Here is a 23,237-nt window from a genome sequence, read left to right on the forward strand (position 1 = left end):
TGTCTCTTCTCCCACTTTGTCTTTTTACTGTGTGTGTGTTAGCATTTGGGTGCTTCCAGATGCCTGGCTGAGTTCACCCAGGCCCTTGTTACCAACTTCAGGATGAGGAACAAGCAACATTGTAATGCTGAGATGAAGCATTTAATCCCCTTCTCCTCTAAGACCAATGTCTTTGATGTGAGGAGTTAAAGGGACCCCACGAACAAGAAGCCACTTGATCTGGGTATCACAACCAAAGCAAGTGTGGGACTCTCTTCACCTTCAGAATCAATTCACATGTGCTCTGTAACATACTAGGGGGCAAGTGCCCAGTGCTTGCAGGTTTTAACCCTTGGCCCATGTGTCTTTAAAGCACAGTAAAGGCCAAGGGTTTAACCATCGTTGGCTGAGGACCAGCTTATCTCCACCAGCTGGAACTGTGCCTGGATGAGCTCTGCTTCTGAGGTGTGAAACCCAAGTGGCCTCCCTTTTTGCTTCTCCAGCCTGAGCCCATACTTCCTGCAGTTGGTCCATTCCCTCCCCTATTGCTTCTGTCTTAATTCCATTTTTCTGTGAATCAAGCCCAACACTGCTTATTAATTTCGGATTGTTTAAAACTCCCTACCTTATCTCCTTAATGTGTTTAGATGCTTCTGAGCCTCCAAGAACTATTTTCTCACATAAATTGATTAGCATATATAAGAATATGGAGGCAAACATTGTTCACTGAGTATCTGCTGCAGGGATCTTGTGTCAGTTATTAAATAATTGTCTCTCAGTCCCAAGACCCTCCTTCATTTCTGCTCCATGATGCTGGAGCTGGGACTCTGCAAACCATATTCCAAATCAAGCCAGCTGCTTTGTTATGCTAGTCTGTGCCAGTAGGGGGCACTAGGAGGAGAATGAAAGACTGGAGGAGGGAGTAGGGAGCATGCTCCTTTCCTTGGCAAAGCTTCTTCACATTGGCAGAGGCAGTTCCTTCCTGGGACAGCCACAGAACCCAGTGTGCATATTTTCCTACCCTCACAGAACTAGAATCATGGCACCGTACACCACTCCTCATTGCCAGAGACCCAGCACTGGCTGGTGCTCCTTCTCCAAGTCTGACTTTCAGCTTAAGAGGCTCTTCCTCTACTTTTTCTAAGTCTTCTTTTCAACCACAGTTTGCATTCAATACCATTTCACAGCACTTTCAGATGTACAGCAAAGCGGCCAGAAAACCATGTACTCTATCTACAGAGTGGTTCCCAGCTACCCCAGGCTCCCATCTCACCCCATACCCATTTATCTCAGTGTTATTGACTATATTCCCCATGCTGCAATGCACATCTCTGGGGCTATTCTGCAACTACCAATTTGTACTGAGTGTCCCCCTCCCCTCTGACAGTTGTCAGTCTGTTCTCTGTATCTATGAGTTTCTACTTTGTTTGATTATTTTGTTCATTAGAGTCCACATATAAGGGAAATCACTTGGTACTTGCCTTTCTCTGACTGGCTCATTTCACTTAACATACTACCCTCTAGGTTCATCCATGCTGTTGCAATAGGTAAGATTTCCTTCTTTTTACAGACAAGTAGTACTCCATTGTGTAAATGTACCACAACTTTTCTATCCACTCATCTACTAATGAACACTTGGATTGCTTCCCAATCTTGGCTATTGTAAATAATGCTGCAATGAACATAGGGGTGCTTATATTCTTTTGAATCAGTGTTTTGGGATTCTTAGGATATATTCCCAGAAGTAGAGTCTCTGGGTCATAAGGCAATTCCATTTTTATTTTTTTAAGGAACTTCTGCACTGTTTTCTGTAGTGGTTGCACCAACCTGCAGTGTGCTAGGATCCTTTTTTCTCCACATCCTTGCCAATACTTGTTTGTTGATTTATTGATGATAGCCATTCTGATAGGCATGAGATGATATCTCATTGTGGTTTGGATTTGTATCTCTCTGATGATTAGTGACATTGAGCATCTTTTCGTATGCCTATTCTCCATCTGTATGTCTTCCTTGTATAAATGTCTATAAACCCATGCCTATATGGGTTTGATGAAGAAGGCAAGAACATATAATGGGGTAAATACAGTCTATTCAATTAATGGTGTTGGGAGAAGTAGACAGATGTGTGCAAAAAAAAAATAAAACTAGATCACCTTCTTACACAACAGACAAGAATGAATTCAAAATGTTTAAAAGACTTAAATGGAAGACTCACAACTATAAAAATCCTAGAAGAAAACATTGGCAGTAAAATCTTGGACATTTCCCGAAGCAATATTTTTTTTGATATATCTCCTTGAGCAAGGAAAACATAAGAAAACATAAAAAATGGGATTATGTCAAACAAAAAAACTTTTTGCACAGCAAAGGAAACCATTAACAAAACAAAAAGGCAACCCACTAAATGGGAGTACATATTCACCAATTTTACATCTGTGGACAAAAAGGGGCCACATGCTAAGTCTGACAAGCTCAGGGGAGGCCTGTATGACAGGCTTGCAAACTTGGAGACCTAAAACAACCACATAGGATGGTCTGAAGTTAAAAACTTTATCACTATTCAAGTCCTTTGCCCATGTTTTAATTGGGTTGTTTGTCTTCCTGGAGTACAGTCATGTGAGTTCTTTATATATTTTGGAGATCAGGCCCTTGTCTGAGGTATCATTGGCAAATATGTTTTCCCATACTGTTGGTTCTCTTTTCATTTTAGTGCTGTTTTCTTTAGCCATGTAGAAGCTTTTTATTTTGATGAGGTCCCATTTGTTTATTCTTTCCTTTATGTCCCTTGCTTTAGGGGACGTGTCTGTGAGGATGTTGCTGCGTGGAATGTACGATCTCACCTTTAACTTGAACATAATCAACAAAAGAAAAAAACAAACAAAATATACCCAGAGAAATTGAAGTTAAGAGCACCCTAACAATAGCTGGGGGAGTGGGGAGGGGAGAATGGGGAGAGGGGTTTTCAGGAACTACTGTGGAGGACACATGTACAAAACCAAGGGGGAGGGTGGAGGTGAGGGAGGGAGGTGGGTTTGGCTGGGCTGGTGTGGAGGGGTGGGGAGAAGATGCAGGCAACTGTAATTGAACAACAATAAAAAAACAAAACAAAACTTTCTCACTAAAAGCAGGTCATGGTGGCAGTCATGTCCTAGGCTGGAATCTGCCCTGACAAAAGTCAGTCTTTACCTTAATTGAGCTTGTCTATTGTTTTTTTGCATCTATGATAATATGCCTTAGGAATGTCAAATTTCCTTTCCCGACTCTCAAAGCACAGGCATTGCACCAGGGGGAGACAACAAATGTCCTAATTGTTATTGTTATTGTGTTAATTGTTGACTGTTAACTATCTTGTACCCACCTATGTAAAAGATACAGATATGTCTATAATTTTACTTATTTTTATCCAATTCCAGATGTTTCCCCATTTTGCTTTCTCCTTGCCTCCCTAATCTACCACCAGTGGGTTTCATACAACCCTTTGTGTCATCTCCTTTGATTGTAATATATAAAATAAGGTGCAAAACTGCCATTTTCCAGAGCATTTTCTCAAACCATTGAGGGTTTGCTTCCTGGAAATTGTCCTCAGTTTGGCTCAAATAAACTCATACAGATTCTTGCCAGTTTGGATGTTTTTTACACTGACACACAGTATAAGGAGTTAATATAAAAAATTTATGAGAACTCAGACAATTTTTCTAAGTTTTAATAATTCCAACCTCTTTCCTTTGTTCCCTTGCTCCTAGCTGTCCTAGAGATGGTAGCTGCTTCCTACAGTTACTTCTCTGTAATACCTGAGTTGTCTTTTTACCCTTTCAGTTATCTAGTTAACAACTTTATACCGAGTTAACAATTCTTTGTGTTAAATTATTCTGTTCACATAACTGTTGTGGATTCTATCTCCATGGGACCATTGCACAGATATCAATGTGGCTGATAAGCCTCAGACACTGTCCACACATGAACTTGCTGTCTTTATGGCTTAGTGTCCATGAACATCATTTAGTGCTAAAATGCATCAGCTCACCTGTAGGAAGTAGCAGGTCTCAGTCTCAGTGTCACTTCATCTTTACAGAGTCTCTGTGATGCATTTGTTCTAAACATGACTCCAAATCCTTTCTATATACCCTGGTATCGTACTTCCTGCTAATTTCTTAAATTTTATGCCAATGTTTCCATAGTAGTTGCAGGGCCACAGCCAAGTCTCTGGAAAACCCAAACCTGATCAATATTCCCAGGCCATTGCTTTGAAGTGGGGACAGTGTTCATTTGGTATTGACTACTCCCAGCTGCTCCAAAGAATTATGAGAACCTGGGTGACTGTGGAGCTGGTGATGTAAATAATGAGTGATGTCATGACTATTTGTCTGGATACTACTATAGAAATGTGAAAAGGAATAGCTTAAAGAAGAAAGGGAGTTTATTATTTTTCATGAAACTAGGCACCTGGGATAAGAATCCAAGTATGGGTGGCCAATGCACGGTGGCATCTGTACCCTGGGCTCTTTCTCTCTTGTTCTGCTCTTCAATGCTTATGACTTTCATTCTCATGGTCACCATTGGGTAGCAAAATAGTGGTTGCTCCTTCCCCAGCTTCCTGTTCATGTCCAGGATAGGGAACAGAGTAAGTGGCTAAGGGAAAGGGGCACTGCTATCTATAAAAATAATTTCCCCAGATTTTCCTAGCAGACTTTCTCTCATATCACATTGGAACATGGCATTTGCTCTCAATTGCAAGGGAGATTGCAAAATGTAGTTTTCTAGCTGGTGCATTGCTACTTCAAGTTATTCTGGCAGGAAGAGAGAAAGGGGCAATGGACACAAGATGGGTACCTTGCAGTGTCTGTCATACATGAGAGTGTGGTGCTCTGAGTGGAGCATGTTGACCAGAATGTCTCAATCAACCCCCAGTTTTAAATTCCAACATCAGCGAGTGTCCTCAGTGTCCTTGTGGCTATGGGATATTCCAGGAGCCTTGTGGCTGATGTTGCCTCCTGTCCTTATACCCTGAGAGCAGCCTTTGGACATCATGGAGAAAACAAACTCACAGGCTATAGAGAGCTTGATATTCTTAATCTGAAATTCAACTGTGTGTACCTTAGGTTTAAGCTCCAGCAAGACTGGTCCCCTGGCTCCACCAATAATATGCCACAGTGAAGCTCAGAGACCCCAGCCTGACTTCTCAGAACTGGGCCCTCTCTCACCTCAGCTTCCTTGGCTCTCATTGCAGTCTTTACTAGCCTCCTCAAGTGGTCACCCCACGTGCCTCGTGTTGACCTCCTCCACTTGCTCTTGTTTTCTCCCTCAGAAGCATAAAGACCAATATGGCAGAGCAGGACATTGCTGGAGGGTGGGTAGTGAGTGGGAAACAAAGAGCCTGAATTTTCAGCCAACTCAGGGATGGGCAAAACTAGAACTGCTGACAGATTAATAGTCACAGTCTTACCACTTTTATTTTGCCAAAGAGCCTCAATGAAATGGTAAGTAAAGGGACAGAGGCTTGTCAGCAAGGGCCAGTGGGGCCAGGTGGGGGACGGGGTTCCCTAGAGAGGCTGAGGAGGTCTCTTTCTGGTGATGGCAGCTTGGCAAGATAGACAGAATTATTGGGACATCTTGGGAACTTCACCAAGACTTGTCTGAGCTCTATCCTAGCAGCACTAGGCTTTGCAGCTCAAATGGCTCAGAATTCTCCATGCACTCATGGCAGCAGAGATGGGCTGAAACAAGGCTTTCTTAGTGCCATTTTCAGTCTCACCTGCTATTTGTTCATCCTTTCTTTCATCCTGCTTTTCTGGGAAGCTCCTCAACTCCCGGCCAACCTTCCCTCTGTAGCTTCTTGCTTCATGTGTTGGGCATTTGCCATCTGAGGCCTGGCGGGTACTGCTGGATGCTCAAAGACATTAATAAGATCTGTAAATACACACCCCTGGCAGGATCACTCCTCTTGCCTCAGAAAACTCTTGCTTAAGTGAAATCTAAACAGCCTTTAATTATATATCTCCTCTCAAGGACCATATAAGAGCCAAACCAGTATTTACAAGTGGATTTAAAGTTTTCTCTGTAAAGGGAATTAATTTTATCTTTTACCTTTCAGTACCTAGAAGAGCAAACAAGAGAAGAAAGGCTGACTTTGTTCAATGATATGGGCAGAGCCTTAGGATTTTATCCAATTGGAAACACAAACTGATAATGTATTTGACCATAGGGAACAAGAATTGCTTCAGCAGGGATTATTGTTCCTCCTGAGTAGAATTTACCCAACCAAAGAAGTCAGGAGGTAGGCAGCAGGAGTGTCAGCACCTTCCTTCCACCACAGGGTACTGATGGCATCTTGAAGAAGCCTCCCTTTGAGAGTTTAGTCCAGATATTTTTAACTGGTGTGCCACAACAGTTTTTAAAACATGTGATACCTGACTATTTAGTCAGGAGCACTCACCTCTTTTTCCTTAGGTTGTCAAATAAAGAAATGACAACAGTTAACACAACAATGGTTGTCCAGTGTGGGTGAATCAAAATTATATCTATTTATTTTGTCAGGTCATCAAAAAAATACATTTTTTTTGTGCTGCAGAATTTTATAATGATTTGACAATTTAGTTTACGTGTGCCATGAGATGAAAATTCCTAATTTAGCAATTTTCAGCCAGAGCAGTGTCCATTCCACCCAGAGCAGGCTGTGGTCTCACTCATGAGGTCAAAGTCTAGATGTGCTGCAACTGAGGCGTTCCAGGCCCAGGGAGACACAGCGCCCCATCTCTCCAGCAGAGCAAGCTCAGTCTGTCTCAGTAGCCAATATCTCTGCTTCCCTGCTAGTCCAGCTGTACTTTATGAACACTAAAACTGTACACTGAATTTTTAACTTTTTATCTGTACCCCTGATGCCACCCCAAATTCTTGCTAATTGATACTCTTACCCAGCCCTCTAGAGCACCACTGGCCAATGGAAATTGAATGTGAACCTCCTATATGGTTTGACATTTTATAGCAGCTTTATTAAAGTAGTAAAAAGATATAGGTAAAATTAAATTTAGTAATGTATTTTATTTAATCCAGTATATCTCAATATTGTCATTATTGTCATTCAACACATAATCAATGTAAAATTATTCATAAAATATTTGACTTTTTTTGTTTGGTACTATATCTTTGAAATCTGGTATTTTGCTGTTACAGCACTTATCAATTCAGATTAAATATATTTCAAACATGTGGCTACCCTGTTGAAAAGCATAGCTCCATAGACTGGTATATATAAGGCCTCCAAATCCTGTCAGGGATTCTCCTAGTTCCTGTGACAGTTAATTTTAAGTGTCAATTTACTTGGGACATGGAGTGCCCAGATATTTGATTAGACATTACTTTTGGGTATGACTGTAAGGGTGTTTCTGGTTGAGAATAACATTTGAATGGGTAGACTGAGTGACATAACAGTGCTTCCCAATGTGAGTGGACATCATCCAATCAGTTGGAGGCCTGAATATAATAAAAGACTGAGTAAGAAAGAATTCTCTCTCTCTGTGGGTTCATCTTCAATGGGGACATTGGTCTTCTCCTGTCCTTGGACTTAGACTTGGACTGGAACTGATACCATCAGCTCTCCTGGTTCTCTAACTAACTAATTGCAGATTTCAGGACTTCTCAACCTCCACAAGTATGTGAGTCAATTTCTTACAGTAAATTTTTGTGTGTATATATCTCTGTATGTTTCTTACTGGTTCTGTGTCTCTGGAGAACCCAGACTAATACAGTTCCCCATAGACTGAATACATGGAACTACCATGTTGATGCCCAATATAATATGAAGATACCATTTGGTGCATCCACATTCCACATATCAAGGTGCAAGGGTAAACTATGCAAAGGCAGCTTTCTGAGCTAAATATGGATCAGGATCCAGGAGAAATTAGGAGGCAATTATGGAATGTAATCCAAGTCACAGGATAGCATTGAGGAGCCATCCATAGAAGGTGGAATCAGAGAATGGAACCAGAAGTTAAAAAATCTTGAAATTTGAGGAATCCTGGTAACTAAGCCAGAAAATTAAGAAGATGGTATCTGTCTTAGTGAAGTTGAGAAAATTAATTTCTGTGGGTGTGACTGAGATTTGAAGTTTTTTGAACCTGAGGTTTATCTTGCCTGAGAAATATTTGGAGGTCACTTACTTTCTGCAATGCTTATGTTCCTGAGACCATCCCTAGACACTTGCCTCCTGGATTACTCTTGTCTGCCTTCCTGGCTTCAGCATTTCCTCCCCCTCCAGGAATCTTTACATGGGGCAAGTCTGAGAAGGTCAGCTAACCTCAGGCTTGCAACCATCTTGCCTGTGGCGTGATGTCCAAACAGACAGAAGTGTATTCAAGAGCCTTCGTATCTTATCTTCTGCTTACCTTCTCAGACATTCCTGTCCCCATTACACACATGGTATTTCATGCTCTTTGCCCATAGTACTTTCTTTTTCATATTTGTTCCTTTATGTGTTGTTTTCTCCTTGCCTGGAAGTCACTACTCTTTCCATTCCTCAACTGAATACTTCTACTTTTCCCCTGAGATGAGTGTAGATACCACTTCCTCCAGGACTCTTCTCTGATATTCTCTCTTCTCTTCATTCCAAGTTAGATTAGATGCTGGTATCTTATATTCTCAAAAACACTATCAGCTGCCCTTTGTAACAGCACTATCTTACCACATTTTAATCACTTGTTTAGATGTTTGCCTTCCACACCAGACCAAAGACCTTGAAGGCAGTTCCATATTCTCATGATATAACACCAAGCTTGACCTGGGATAGCCTCAGAAAACGTTATGCAATGATCAATGCCTGGGTTTCCTCAGTTTCTGTGAAGACCATCAGTTGGAACTGGGTCCTAAAAGCCCTGCTTGCTTGGAGCTTCCTATCTGTTTCAAACTATGATTCCTCAACTGCTTCACGTTGTCAACATATGCTGGTACCACATTCCCAGAAAAGCAATTTGTTGGCATGTATGCAGATAAAGGCTGTGTGTCCAAAGATGTTCATTGCAGCATTGACTCTGATAGAAAAACAAATTACAATGAATAAGTAAATTATAGAATCTATGCAGTCTTTTTTTTTTTTTTTAATTTTTTTTTTATTGTTATGCAATTACAGTTGTATGCCTTTTCTCCCCATCCCTCTACCCCACCCCAGGTGAACCCACCTCCCTCCCCCCTCTCCACCCTCCCCCTTGGTTTTGTCCATGTGTCCTTTATAGTAGTTCCTGTAATACCCTCTTCCCACTATCCCCGCCCCCACCCCCCACCCCCGCCCTGGCTATTGTTAGATTGTTCTTAACTTCAATGTCTCTGGTTATATTTTGTTTGCTTTTTTCTTCTATTGCTTATGTTCCAGTTAAAGGTGAGATCATATGGTACTTGTCCCTCACTTCCTGGCATATTTCACTTAGCATAATGCTCTCCAGTTTCATCCATGCTGTTGCAAAGGGTATAAGCTCCTTCTTTCTCTCTGCTGCGTAGAATTCCATTGTGTAAATATACCATAGTTTTTGGATCCACTCGTTTGCTGATGGGCACTTCGGTTGCTTCCAGTACTTGGCTATTGTAAATTGTGCTGCTATGAACATTGGGGTGCACAGATTCTTTTGGATTGGTGTTTCAGTGTTCTTAGGGTATAATCCCAGCAGCGGAATTACTGGGTCAAAGGGCAGTTCCATTTTTAGTTTTCTGAGGAAATTCCATATTGTTTTCCACAGTGGCCTCACCAGTCTGCATTCCCACCAACAGTGCACAAGGGTTCCCTTTTCTCCACATCCTCTCCAACATTTGTTTGTGGATTTGTTTATGTTGGCCATTCTGACTGGTGTGAGATGATACCTCATTGTGGTTTTAATTTGCATCTCTCTGATGGCTAGTGATGCTGAGCATCTTTTCACATGTCTCTGGGCCCTCTGTATGTCTTCCTTGGAGAAGTGTCTGTTCAAGTCCTTTGACCATTTTTTAATTGGGTTGTTTGTCTTCCTGGAGTGGAGTCGAGTGAGTTCTTTATATATTTTGGAGATCAGGCCCTTGTCTGAGGTATCGTTGGCAAATATGTTTTCCCATACTGTTGGTACTCTTTGTAATTTGGTGCTGTTTTCTTTAGCCATGCAGAAGCTTTTTATTTTGATGAGGTCCCATTTGTTTATTCTTTCCTTTATGTCCCTTGCTTTAGGGGATGTGTCTGTGAGGATGTTGCTGCGTGGAATGTCTGAGATTTTCCTGCCAATGTTTTCCTCAAGGACTTTTATGGTGTTACGGCTTATATTTAAGTCTTTTATCCATCTTGAGTTTATTTTCGTGTATGGCGTAAGTTGGTGATCGAGTTTCATTTTTTTGCACGTAGCTGTCCAGATCTCCCAACACCATCTGTTGAAGAGGCTGTTTTTGCTCCATTTTATGCTCCTGCCTCCTTTGTCAAATATTAATTGATCGTATAGACCTGAGTTTATTTCTGGGCTCTCTATTCTGTTCCATTGGTCTATGTGCCTGTTTTTATGCCAGTACCAGGCTGTTTTGATTACAGTGGCCTTGTAATACAGTTTGATATCAGGTATTGTGATCCCTCCTGCTTTGTTTTTCTTTCTCAAAATTGCTGCAGCTATTCGAGGTCGTTTATGGTTCCATATGAATTTCTGCAATGTTTGTTCTATATCTGTGAAATATGTCATGGGTACTCTAATGGGGATTGCATTGAATCTATAAATTGCTTTGGGTAGTATGGCCATTTTGATAATGTTGATTCTTCCAATCCATGAACATGGTACATGCTTCCATTTGTTTGTATCTTCCTTAATTTCTTTCTTCAGTGTTGTGTAGTTTTCTGAGTACAGGTCTTTTACCTCCTTGGTTAGGTTTATTCCTAGGTACTTTATTTTTCTTGTTGCTATATCGAATGGGATTTTTTTCCTGATTTCTGTTTCTGCAGTTTCATTGCTGGTGTACAGGAATGCCTTTGATTTCTGGGTATTGACTCTGTATCCAGCTGTTTTGCCAAATTCATTTATTAGGCCGAGTAGTTTTTGAGTGGAGTCTATAGGGTTTTCCATGTACACTATCATGTCGTCTGCAAACAGTGACAGTTTCATTTCCTCCTTTCCAATTTGGATGCCTTTTATTGCTTTTTCTTGTCTGATTGCTGTGGCTAGGACTTCCAATACTATGTTGAATAGGAGTGGTGAGAGAGGGCATCCTTGTCTAGTTCCTGATCTTAGTGGGAAAGCTCTAAGTTTTTGTCCATTGAGTGTGATGTTGGCTGTAGGTCTCTCATATATGGCCTTAATTATGTTGAGGACTGCTCCCTTTATTCCCACTTTGCTGAGTGTTTTTATCAGAAATGGGTGCTGTATCTTATCAAATGCTTTTTCCGCATCTATTGATATGATCATGTGATTTTTGTCTTTGCTGTTGTTGATGTGATGTATTATGTTTATTGATTTGCGAATATTGTACCATCCTTGCATCCCTGGGATGAATCCCACTTGGTCATGGTGGATGATCTTTTTAATATATTGCTGGATGCGGTTTGCTAATATTTTGTTGAGAATTTTAGCGTCTATGTTCATCAGCGATATTGGCCTGAAGTTTTCTTTCTTCGTTGTGTCTTTATCTGGTTTTGGGATTAGGATGATGTTGGCTTCATAAAAAGAGTTTGGGAGTCTTCCATCAGTTTGGATTTTTTCGAATAGTCTATGAAGGATAGGGGTTAGTTCTTCCTTAAATGCTTTGTAGAAATCTCCTGTGAAACCATCTGGTCCAGGGCTTTTGTGTGATGGCAGTTTCTTGATGACTGCTTCAATTTCCTTTGCTGATATTGGTCTGTTCAGGTTTTCTGCTTCTTCTTCATTCAGTTTTGGAAGATTATATTTTTCTAGAAATGTGTCCATTTCATCTAGGTTTTCAAATTTCTTAGCATACAGGTCTTCATAGTAATTTCTTACGATCCTTTGTATTTCTGTGGTATCAGTTGGAATCTCTCCACTTTCATTTCTAATTCTGTTTATTTGGATCCTCTCTCTTTTCTTTTTGATGAGCCTACTTAAAGGCTTGTCGATTTTGTTTATCTTTTCAAAGAACCAGCTCCTGGATTCATTGATCCTTACAATTGTGCTTTTAGTCTCTATGTCATTTAGTTCTGCTCTGATCTTGGTTATTTCCTTCCTTCTGCTTGCTCTGGGCTGTCTTTGTTGTTGTTCCTCCAGTTCTTGTAGGCATAGGGTTAGGTTGTTTGTTTGAACTGTTTCTAACTTCTTAAGGTAGGCCTGTATTGCTATGAACTTCCCTCTCAGGACTGCCTTTGCTGTGTCCCATAGGTTTTGGGTTGTTGTGAGTTCGTTTTCATTTGTTTCCAGGAAGTTTTTGATTTCTTCCCTAATCTCGTTCTTGACCCATTCATTGTTTAATAGCATGCTATTCAGTCTCCATGATTTGGAGTGTTTTGGTTTTTTTCCTTTGGGGTTGGTTTCTAGTTTCAGACCCTTGTGGTCAGAGAAGATGCTTGATATGATTTCAATTTTCTTGAATTTGTTGAGGCTTGCTTTGTGTCCTATCATGTGGTCTATCTTTGAAAAAGTTCCATGGACACTTGAAAAGAATGTGTATTTTGCTTCTTTGGGATGAAAAGCTCTGTATATATCAGTTAAGTCCATTTCCTCTAGGGTATTGTTAAGTGACACAATATCTTTGTTGATCTTTTGTTTGGAAGACCTGTCCATTTTTGATAGTGGGGTGTTAAAATCCCCTACTATAATTGTGTTGCTGTCAATATCTTTCTTGAAATCCTCCAATATTTTCTTTATGTATTTGGGTGCTCCTATGTTGGGTGCATATATATTTACAATGTTTATGTCTTCTTGGTGGATTCTTCCTTTGAGTATTATGAAGTGACCTTCTGGGTCTCTCTTTATGGCCCTTCTTTGGAAGTCTATTTTGTCAGATATGAGTATTGCTACCCCTGCTTTTTTTTCCTGTCCGTTTGCTTGGAAAATTTGTTTCCAGCCCTTCACTTTCAGTCTGTGTAAGTCTTTTGTCCTGAGATGGGTCTCTTGTAGGCAGCATATGTGTGGGTCATGTTTTCTTATCCATTCAGCTGTTCTATGTCTTTTGATTGGAGCATTTAATCCATTTACGTTTAAGGTTATTATCGATAGGTAGTTATTCATTGCCATTACTTCCTACCTGTGTTCCTCTGTCTTTCTCTTTTCCTTCCTTTCCTTAATGCAGTCCCTTTAGCATCTCTTACAGAGCTGGTTTGATGGAGCTGTATTCTTTTAGACTTCTTTTGTCTGGGAAACTCTTTATTTGGTCTTCTATCTTGATTGAGAGCCTTGCTAGGTAAAGTAGTCTTGGTTGCAGGCCTCTGGTTCTCAGTACTTGGAATATTTTTTGCCATTCTCTTCTGGCTTGGAGCGTTTCCATTGAGAAGTCAGTTGCTAACCTTATTGGGGCTCCCTTGTATGTTACTTCCTTTTTCTCCCTTGCTGCCTTTAAGATCCTCTCTTTGTCTTGGAAATTTGCCATTTTAATTATGATGTGTCTTGCAGTGGGTCTCTTTGGGTTCCTCTTGCTTGGGACTCTCTGTGTTTCCTGGATTTGGGTGACTTTTTCTCTCCTCAGATTAGGGAAATTTTCCATCATTACTTTTTCAAACAGGTTTTCTATCCCTTGCTCTTCTTCTTCTCCTTCTGGTATTCCTATTATACGGATATTGTTACGTTTCATGCTGTCCTGCATTTCCCTTATTGCCTCTTCATTCTTTCTGAGCCTCTTTTCCTTTTCTTGCTCCTTCTGGGTGTTTTTTTCTACTTTATCCTCCAGCTCGCTGATCCGATCCTCTGCTTCATCAAGTCTGCTTTTAATTCCTTCTACTGTGTTCTTCAATTCAGAAATTGTATTCTTCATTTCCGCTTGGCTCTTGTTGATATTTTCTATTTCCTTTTTCATGTTGATATAGTTTGCAGTGAGTTCATTGTAGTTTCCTTGTAGTTTCTGGTAGTTCTCTGTGAGCTCAGTGAGTTTCCTGATGACCATTGCTTTGAACTCAGTATCTGATAGTTGACTTGCCTCTTTTTCGGTTAGTATTCTTTCTGAGACTTCCTCCTTTCCTTTCATTTGGGAATTGTTTCTTTGTCTTCCCATTGTTTGTGAGGCTCTTCTTGTTGGCCTCTGCATCTTAAATTGCTTTGTTCTGACTCCCTGGATTTATGATATGAACTTCTATGGTAGAATGCCAATGGGATTCGGTGGTGCTGTCTCCTTACTCTCCTGTGCTCACTGGTCTTGAGCTGACGTTTATGTGTTTAACACGGTCTAACTCTAGTCTTTTCAGCACTCCAGGTTTTGTTGTCTCACCTGTGGGAAAAAGAGAAAGGGGGGGCGAAAGAAAAGAAAAAAAACACACACACACACACACACAAAACAAACCAAAACAAAGATGGGAAGGAGGGAAAAAGGAAATAGGAAAGGAGGAAAGGAAGGAAGGAGGGAAGAAGGAATAAAGAAAGATCGGAGGCAAGATAAGAAGGAATTTTAGCAAAAATTAAAACATAGAAATAGATAAAAGAAGGCAGGAAGAAGACATAAAAATGGTAAAGGATGGGAGGAAGAAGGAATAAAAAAAAGAAAAAAAGAGAGAGGAAGAAGGAATTCAGGGGGAAAGGAAAAAAAAGAAAAAGGATAAAAAAAAAAAAATCTTCTGTTGGCTTTAAACCGGTCAGGTTATTTCTGCTGGTGTCCTGTCTGTGCAAAGGGAGGGGGTGGTTGGAAGGATTGGTTTCACTTTTCTCTCTTCCTGGGTCACACTCTTCGCTGTTTTGTAGGTGTGGTCCCTGGCAGTCAATCAGTCCGTTGATCAGCCAATCCAGCCGCTTTGGCTTGTGTCGCGTGTGCGCGCGCAGCAGAGGAATCCAGCCGCTTTGGGTCTGTGACGTTATTTTGTGCCCTGAGCGCGCCGCCGGCGGACCAATCGAGCCGCCAGGGCTTGGAACGCTGGCGCGCAGGTGGCGGATTCAGCCGCCTTGGGGTTAGGACACTCGCCAGCAGCTTTGTATTTGGAAAACAGGCACCCAGCCGGCCCTGTGCTTGGTGAGCGCGCGCAGCCCGCTGAGCCACAGGCTCTGTGCTTGGGGGCCCGATCCAGCCGCCCTGGGCTTGAGACTCTCGGGCGGGCGGGGACGCCCTGGGACTGAATCACGCGGCACTCGGTTCCGAGGTTTTGGGCCTGTGGGTGGAGCAGCTAGTCTCTGCTCCAAATTATCTCGGAGGTTTCAGGTGTGGGCGCCCCTCCGGGGTTTCAAGTGTGGGTCCCGTTCGCTAATCTGCTCGCGCGCGCGACCGGACCTCAGGTGAGCGTAGCAGTCCAGGGGTGGAGGGGGAGGGGCGCCAGGGGCCTCGGCTACTACCGAGAGTTCTCTAATTAGCCCCTGAGTGTCTCTATTTTCTTTTTCTTTTTGAGAAATTCCTCCTTTTCAAGCCCCCCTGGTCTAATCAAGCACCTGGCTGCTCACAGCGCAGCCTGGCCCTCTCCCAAGACTCCTGCCGCAGCCCCTGCGCCAGGGCTGGCGCTTCTGCCGCCCTTGTACCGCGCGGTCCTGGGTCCCGTGGACCTTATTGTCCTTGAGCACTCTTCTTACCGTCAGATCTTTCAGTGTCCTCTATCTTTGGTCTCTGATCTTCGTATATGCTGGAATACTGTTGGCTGTTCGCTCTGCTCCTCAGATCAGCTAGGTATTTCCCTGGCGTTGAGGGGAAGTGGACTCCGCTCCCACCTATGTTGCCGCCATCTTCACTATTCGAATCTATGCAGTCTTAAAAACCAAATTATAAAGATAGCAGAATAGCTTGGAAGAAGACTCAGCACTTTCTGTGCACCTCACCAAACAGAAACTTCCAGCTCCATTAAATGATCGTTTGTCCATTCATTCATTCATTAAGTCACAAATATTTATTGAATGCTTATAATGTATAGGGCCCTGCTCATTAGCAAAAGGTCTAGATTTTAATTAAGATTTTAAAGGGAAAGAAAATACAAGGTTACGCCACTCATCACACAACACTTAGTTTAGTGATATCCTTATTCACCATTTCTCCCTCACAAAGTTCGTCTTTTAAATGGTCTTAAAACCTCTTCCTATCTAGCTTGTCTAGCCTCACCTTCCCTTCTATCATTCCTGATCAATTTATATCCCTTCCTGTCCTGAGTAAGGAATTTATCCATTGTTCTGGTTTCCCCACGTTTGAATCCTCACACCCATTACCCTTCTCAGTAAACAAAGGGGTCTTTTAGAATATATTTTCCATAGAAGGCAGTGGAGAAATTGTAAATAACAAATTATGTTTCTTTGCCACAATACTTAACCAACCCTGTCAGATGGGCACTGGGAGTAGAACACATGATTGGAGAAGTCACTCACTGTGGATTTAAGTCCTTTCCAAGCTCAGGGTGGTGCAGTGGACAGGACAACCCCCTGTCAGGGGGATCTGAAGATGGTATTGATTGTGTTTATAAGGGGTCTCATGAACATTTCATGGCCATGGAGGGCTCTTTCTATGGCTATTCTCTTCCCTCTCAGAGCTGGGGGAGAAGAGAGAGAGAGAAAGCGAGCCAGTGACCTAGTTCTAAGTAGAGCCCAATCATATGTAAATAATTCATATATTTAAAATAGCAAAATAAATATTTTATAGGTCTTTAAAATTCAGGAATGAGCTGTATCCTTAAAATTCACAGATCAAAAGCTAGCCTTGGAGTGACATCACCAAAATGGCAATAGTTTCTTCCTGAGTTTGCTTCTCTTGCAAGAACAACTAACAACTTTTCATGGACAAGGCACCACTGAGGGAACCCTGGGACACAGGCCTGAGGCTGAAGCACCCCCTTGCACCATGGAGACCCAGACAGACTGCATGCTAACCTTACTGTTCCTCCCCCTGAGCTTCCTCTTCTTCCAGTGGGAAGAGGGAGCCCAGCGGTGACATCTAGCTCCTACACCCCTGCAGCATTGTAGGTCACTTTGTGGAACCCCTTGCTCTGGTTCACCCTATGGGGATTGCATGGGAGTCTGTGGGGCTCAAACACTGGGAACCTAATTAAAAGCTGACCTTTAGGCACAAGTCCCATTGCACAGTAAAATGTTGCCATTAGGGGACATGTGTAACTCCTAGCTGACAGAATTTCACATTGAGAGCCTTACAAATTAAGGCTGGTTGCATGGCCTGCCTTTTATGGGATACTGAAGAGGAGATTGCCTCTTTCCTTTTCTCATGAGGACTCTCTGTTCTCTGAACAACAATCTCCATCCAAGCAGGGTGGGATCCCTTGTCCCGCATAGCACTGTCAGAGAGGGAAAATTTACAATTAATTTCTCACCATCTTGGGTACATTTGAGAAATCTTGTTAATAAAATTTGGTGGAGGATACATTGCTATAATGTAGAACAATATGGTTGGTGGGAGTTGCATATTTTTTCTATTTGTCTCTATTTCCCATGAGGATTTCAGAGATGCTGTGAAATACTTGCTGCAATATGACTAGAATATTTCCTCAAAGGGGTTGCTTATTATCACTGTATTTTAAAGTATAATGCTTTTTGATTTTTTTAGAATTGTAGAAGTAATATATGACCATTATGTAAAATTTAGAAAGTATGGAAAAGTGCACAGAAGGAAAGAAAAGTCATCCATAATTGGTCACATAGAATTAAACACTGTCATTACTTTGAGGGAGAGAGAGAGACATGGCCTAATTTCTATGCTTAAGAGTCTTTTCTCTTTGTTCTCTTAGTAGCCCCCCCTACCTCTGGTTCCTTTGTTATCTGTTAAAAGCATTCTTCCCTCATTTACATCACAGGTTCTGACTGTGGCCCATTTTTGGAATTAATTACAGAGATTTCTCTTCCCTTACTGTATAGAAGATAAAACTTGTGTAACTTGAGCTTTGATGTAATGACCCTGGAAGGATGATAAAAAAGATTGAAGGCATTTCTTAAGTTTGACAATAGGACCATTTCAGGTCGGATGGGTCTCTGTTGTGTAGGCCTTTCCTGTAATTGTAGGATGTTTGGAAGCATCTCTGACTACCAGATGCTAGTAGCAAAATCCCTTCTTCCAAGTTGTGACAACCAAAAATGCTTCCAGACACTACCGAATATCCCAAAGTGGGAGATGACAAAAACAACCTGGACAAGAATGTGTCCTGCTGAACACCTAGAAGTTAGGAATGACAGTGTTTCTGGGCTCTTAACTGATCATATTTTAGATCATAAAATGTCAAGAAGATAAATATGCCAATGAACTTTCTGAAAACATGAATATCAGTAGCTGTGTTCCTATTTTCATTTCTAGTCAATGCCTTGTTTGAAAGGATGAGGGTTATTATAGAGACCCGAGAAGTCTGAATTTGGAAGTCCTATCAGTCAGGGGTTAGTCAGGGACAGAGCAACCACTCTAGGTATTTCAGTTAGAAAGAGTGTTAATAGGGAACTAGCTGCTTACAGAATCCTTTGAAGAGCTGAACAGGAGAGTGAAGATCAAGGAGAATGCTGCTGGCTTTCAGGAACTTTGGGAAGCAGGAATCATAGAGAAATTCCCTTGGAGATCAGAAGGCTACAGGAATCCCAGAGGGTTTGTTACTGATGATCTCAACAGCTTGTAGCAGCAACATGAGTCATTTTTAGGAACAAACATGGAAGCTGCTGGTGCATCCACATAACTGCAATCTGCTGATGCCCGTGAGCTGCTGTGGGACAAAGTAATAGCTCCTCCTTCTCTTCTGCCTTCCAGGTCTCATATAAATTCCTCTCAGTACTTGAATCTAACTGAACTCCTGAGAGCAAGGGAGTCTTGGAAATGTAGTTTCTGGCTGTCAGCCCTGTTGTACTAGGAAGGTGCGGAGGAGGACAATATTGTGCAGACTGAGAGAACTGAGAAGATGTTGTACTAAGCCAGGGGTTCTTTATGAAAATGTTTCTTTCTTAACATCAGATTAAGAAAGGGGCATAGGTTTCTCCAGTGGTGATACATTGATAAAATAACTTTAAGATTCTTTGATCTAAATTGTTTGCCACATCTCATTCATTGTCAAGAACTATAGAGACTATAGTTGTAGAATGTATGGGAGGGATGAAGTTTCCTGGTGTCAAAAAGACAAACAGACATGTACTTGCATAAAAATATATGAAAATGTAGACTGGTACTGCATATATAGTTTCATATACTATTTTTATATAATGTTATCTCATGTGGTTCCTGCCTAGAATTCATTATTGCAAATGTTTGTCTTACTTTTGTCATGACAAATACGCTTAAATAATTTGAAAAGGAATTATTGCTATTTAAAAAACTATAGCATGCTATCTGTTTTGTTGTATGTATTTCAAAAGCATTACTTCAAACATTATTAATTTAGACTTGTGGATTTACATTTGTACATACATCTTTGTCCGCATGTTTGGTTAACTCCTTAGGCACAGGTTTCTAGAAATGAGTTACTCATCTAAAACTGTAAGTTAATCAGTTTACCCAATGTCTGGAGTGAGTAACTACCACCAGCAGCATGTGGGATCTCCTACTCTCTGTCATTTTGTGAGCATTGAGAGCAAACTATTTGTCAAATCAAAACAAATAAAAGTTTTTTTCATTTTTATAGGCAAATATTATTTCATTGTTTATAATTTTATATTTCTTTGATTTTTATCAATGGGGTTGAACTATGTGATTTTTATTGAAGTCCTGTACATGTCTTTACAAATAATTGCTATAACATAAGATAAGCTTAAGGTACAAAGTTCAAAAAGAATAAAAAGACATATGGTGAAAAATAAGATTCCTTTTCACCTTTTTACTCTAGTTAGTCAGCCTATCCCCCAAGAGACAACGAAGTACCTATTTTTATTTATTTATTTATTTTTCCAAAGGTGTATTTTTAGTATATACTCCAGAGAGGTTTACATAGATGTAAGCTGAAATATATATTTGGGTGTGTATATATGAATATATAATTATAATTCACATATGTGAATTAGAATGTGGATAATTTATACATATAACATGTATATAATATGTATAATTCAAATATACATACACCTTCACTCATTACTTTTACCAAAGGATAGAATTTTATGCATTCCATCCCAAAACTTTAAATAAATCAATGTAAATTTGAGTTCTTTCCATGTGAAGACATTCTTGTTCTTTTTAAAGGTTGTAACATATTCAATTTTATGCATGTAGTATGATGTATTTAATCGGTGTCCTATTAATGAACATTTGAGGTTGTTTTGTATTATTTCTCACAATGCTCTAATGAATAACTTTGTATCTCAAATTGTGCAAACTTACATTTATATCTCTAAGATAATTCCTAAAATTTAAGGTGCCTAAGCATAAATTATATATATTTTAAATTTTAATGGGTATATGCACAGTTTTTTCTAGTTTAATTGTGAATTCACTAGTGTTTATTATTGGGAAAAAACAATTACCTATATCTTTTTTGAGTCAGAAGGGGACCTTAGCCTAAGCATTTATGCTAATAATAATGACTAGTGCCTATTATCTGCTGGTCACTTTTCTGAGTACATAGAGAAAGTAATTTAATTGTTATCAGAGCCATATGCATTACATATCATTATTGACGTCTCCATTTTGCTATTGAGGAAACTGCGGCATAAGAGTTCAAAATAATGTGTCTGGGACCATTAGGGGCAGTGAGCAGAGGATCAAGGATCTGAACACACACACTATCGATCCATAGCCTAAGCATTTAGGTACTCTTTTATATTCAATCTGAACTAGTTTGTTTTTCTTCTTTTTAAAAAATTTTTCCAGGGAGTGTGGATACTGGTAAATTTAGGGATTTTTATTTGTTGAATTCTTCCATTCCCTGAACTATTTCTTATAAGCAGCAATTTCAAATCTTTGTCTAGTTCATTTGCTGTTTAAGGCAACAATCCTTAGAAAAGCATGCTACAGTGATAGATACTTGTTAATCTTCGGCCAGCCCAAAGGTACATGGGTTTTGATGACTGTGATTTTTGTTCTTTTTCATAATGTTTTAATTTTTTTAAGTTTTTGAGGTAGACAACCATACAATCTATGAATATTATTAGTTTGATCTCTTATTTATTTTTCTTCATTAGTGTGTTGGCTTGAAGGTCCAGAACACTGTTGTATAATTTTTTTTACTTTATTTTTATTGTTGACACTATTACAGAGGTCCTCATTGCCCATACCCTTTTGCCCACTTCCCCCACAGTGTTACCATTCCCCTTCTTCACACCGTTGTCTGTGTCTGTGGGTCATGCATATATGTTCTTTGGTAAATCCCTTCACATTCTTTCATGTAGTTCCCCTTCCCTCATCCCCTCTGACAGCTGTCAGTCTGCTCCATATATCCATGCCTCTGTTTCTATTTTGCTCATGAGTTTATTTTTTTCATTAGATTCTACACATAAGTGAGATCATACCTGGAAATTATTATGCTAAGTGAAATAAGCCAGTCAGTGAAAGACAAATACCACTTGATGACCCTTTTCTTGCTTCAGATTTTAATGGGAATGAATGCTAATGTTTGTAGTGCATACAATGTTGGTTCACATTCTGGAGAGAGATTCACGATTATGTTCAAAGTATCTCTTTTCATCACTTACTAAGAGCTCTTAATTAAGATGTTTAATTTTATCAAATGCCTTCGTGAGGGTCACATATGAATATTGTCACATATTATTATATTAATTGATTTACTATATTTGAGGATTAGATATGTTCTGGCATCTTTACTGCATAAGAAACTGCCCCAAAGCAGTGGCTTAATGTAATAACCATTCATTTTGCTTATGAATCTGTGATTTGACCAGGCTCAGTGAGGCATTTCTGGCTTGTGATAACTTATGTGTTTGCAGACAGACAGTGACTGGGCTGGGGTCACCTTGAAGGCTTCCTCACTCTCATGTCTGGTTCCTTGTCAGGGAAGGCTCACATTGCCGGGGCTGGAGCATCTGGGGCTCTGTGGGCATCTCCCACTTTCCATGAGGTCTCTTCACATGTGGCCCAGGGTAACCAGATTTCTCTTGGAGGACTCCAGAGTGAGTGTCCTGAGAGAAACCAACAGAATATGCCCAACCTTTTTAATCTCAGTACCAGAAGTCATGGAACATCGTTCTGTCACATTCTAGTTGTTGAGGCTGTCACAGAAGCCACACTGCTCAGGGTCAGTGGAAGGGCACACAGACCTCACCTCTTGAGTTTAGGACTCATTCTTTACTCAGTTTCTCCACAGTTATTGACCCATTTGGGATATTCAGGTTTTTTAAAATGATTTTGGTAATTCATGTATTTCTTAGGAACTCATTAAATATTGACAATTTTCAAATTTACAATGATAGCCTTTAATATTTTTATACATTTGTAAATATCCTTTATAGTATGTTACTATACTTTATTCCTCATTTATGATTTTGCTTACTCGTATATATATATATGTCTTGATTTTATCATCCTGAAATGTACCTATTTTAATACTTTTTTCAAATGTAATCTCTTGGCTTTGTTTATATTTTCTCCTCCCTTTGTGTGCTAAATAATTTTTTTAATTTATTATATTTTTCTTGATTTCCTAAATACCTCTTTAACTTAATAATAATTTAGTTATATTCTTCATTTTTAATCACAGACATATGTATATCTAAATAATTTGCTGCTAAATTTTGCTTTAGCCTTTTCCCCTGCATTTTGACCTGGAGATGGAACTAACCTGGGAACCAGAAGGAGAGCCAGGAATCACAGAGACACCAGGAGGCAGCACCCACGAATGTGTGGTTTTTGTCAGATCTGTGTACCTGTGGGATTCCTGGTAGACTGGGTGCTGGGCTGGGCCCTTGCCAGGCATGTGTGATGAGGCCAAGCGATGGAGATTATTAGTAAGAAAGCGATTGAAATAGTTACAATGGAACCTGCCTTTGGCTGGTTCTACCAAGACTTCTAACCTGGGGAGCTCAGGGCAGGGAGAGTGGGGATGGGGAGCTGGGGGTGGGGGATAGGAAGGAGGGAGTGGGGGGTGAGGGCATAGAAGGAGGTGAGGAGTTGGGGTGAGGGTGTGGAGTGGGAGGTGGGATGCAGTTTCTGTTTTTGCTCCAAGGCAGTCTTGATAAGACCAGTGTGCTCAAGATGATGGGGCTTCTAGACACCCTGATACTGGTAAGAAGTTCTTTAATGCCCAGGAAACAGCCTGGCTCCCCTGAGAGGGATGTTGGAGTCCA

The sequence above is a fragment of the Desmodus rotundus genome, chromosome 4, assembly GCF_022682495.2.
Source record: "Desmodus rotundus isolate HL8 chromosome 4, HLdesRot8A.1, whole genome shotgun sequence".
In the NCBI taxonomy this organism is placed as follows: Eukaryota; Metazoa; Chordata; class Mammalia; order Chiroptera; family Phyllostomidae; genus Desmodus; species Desmodus rotundus.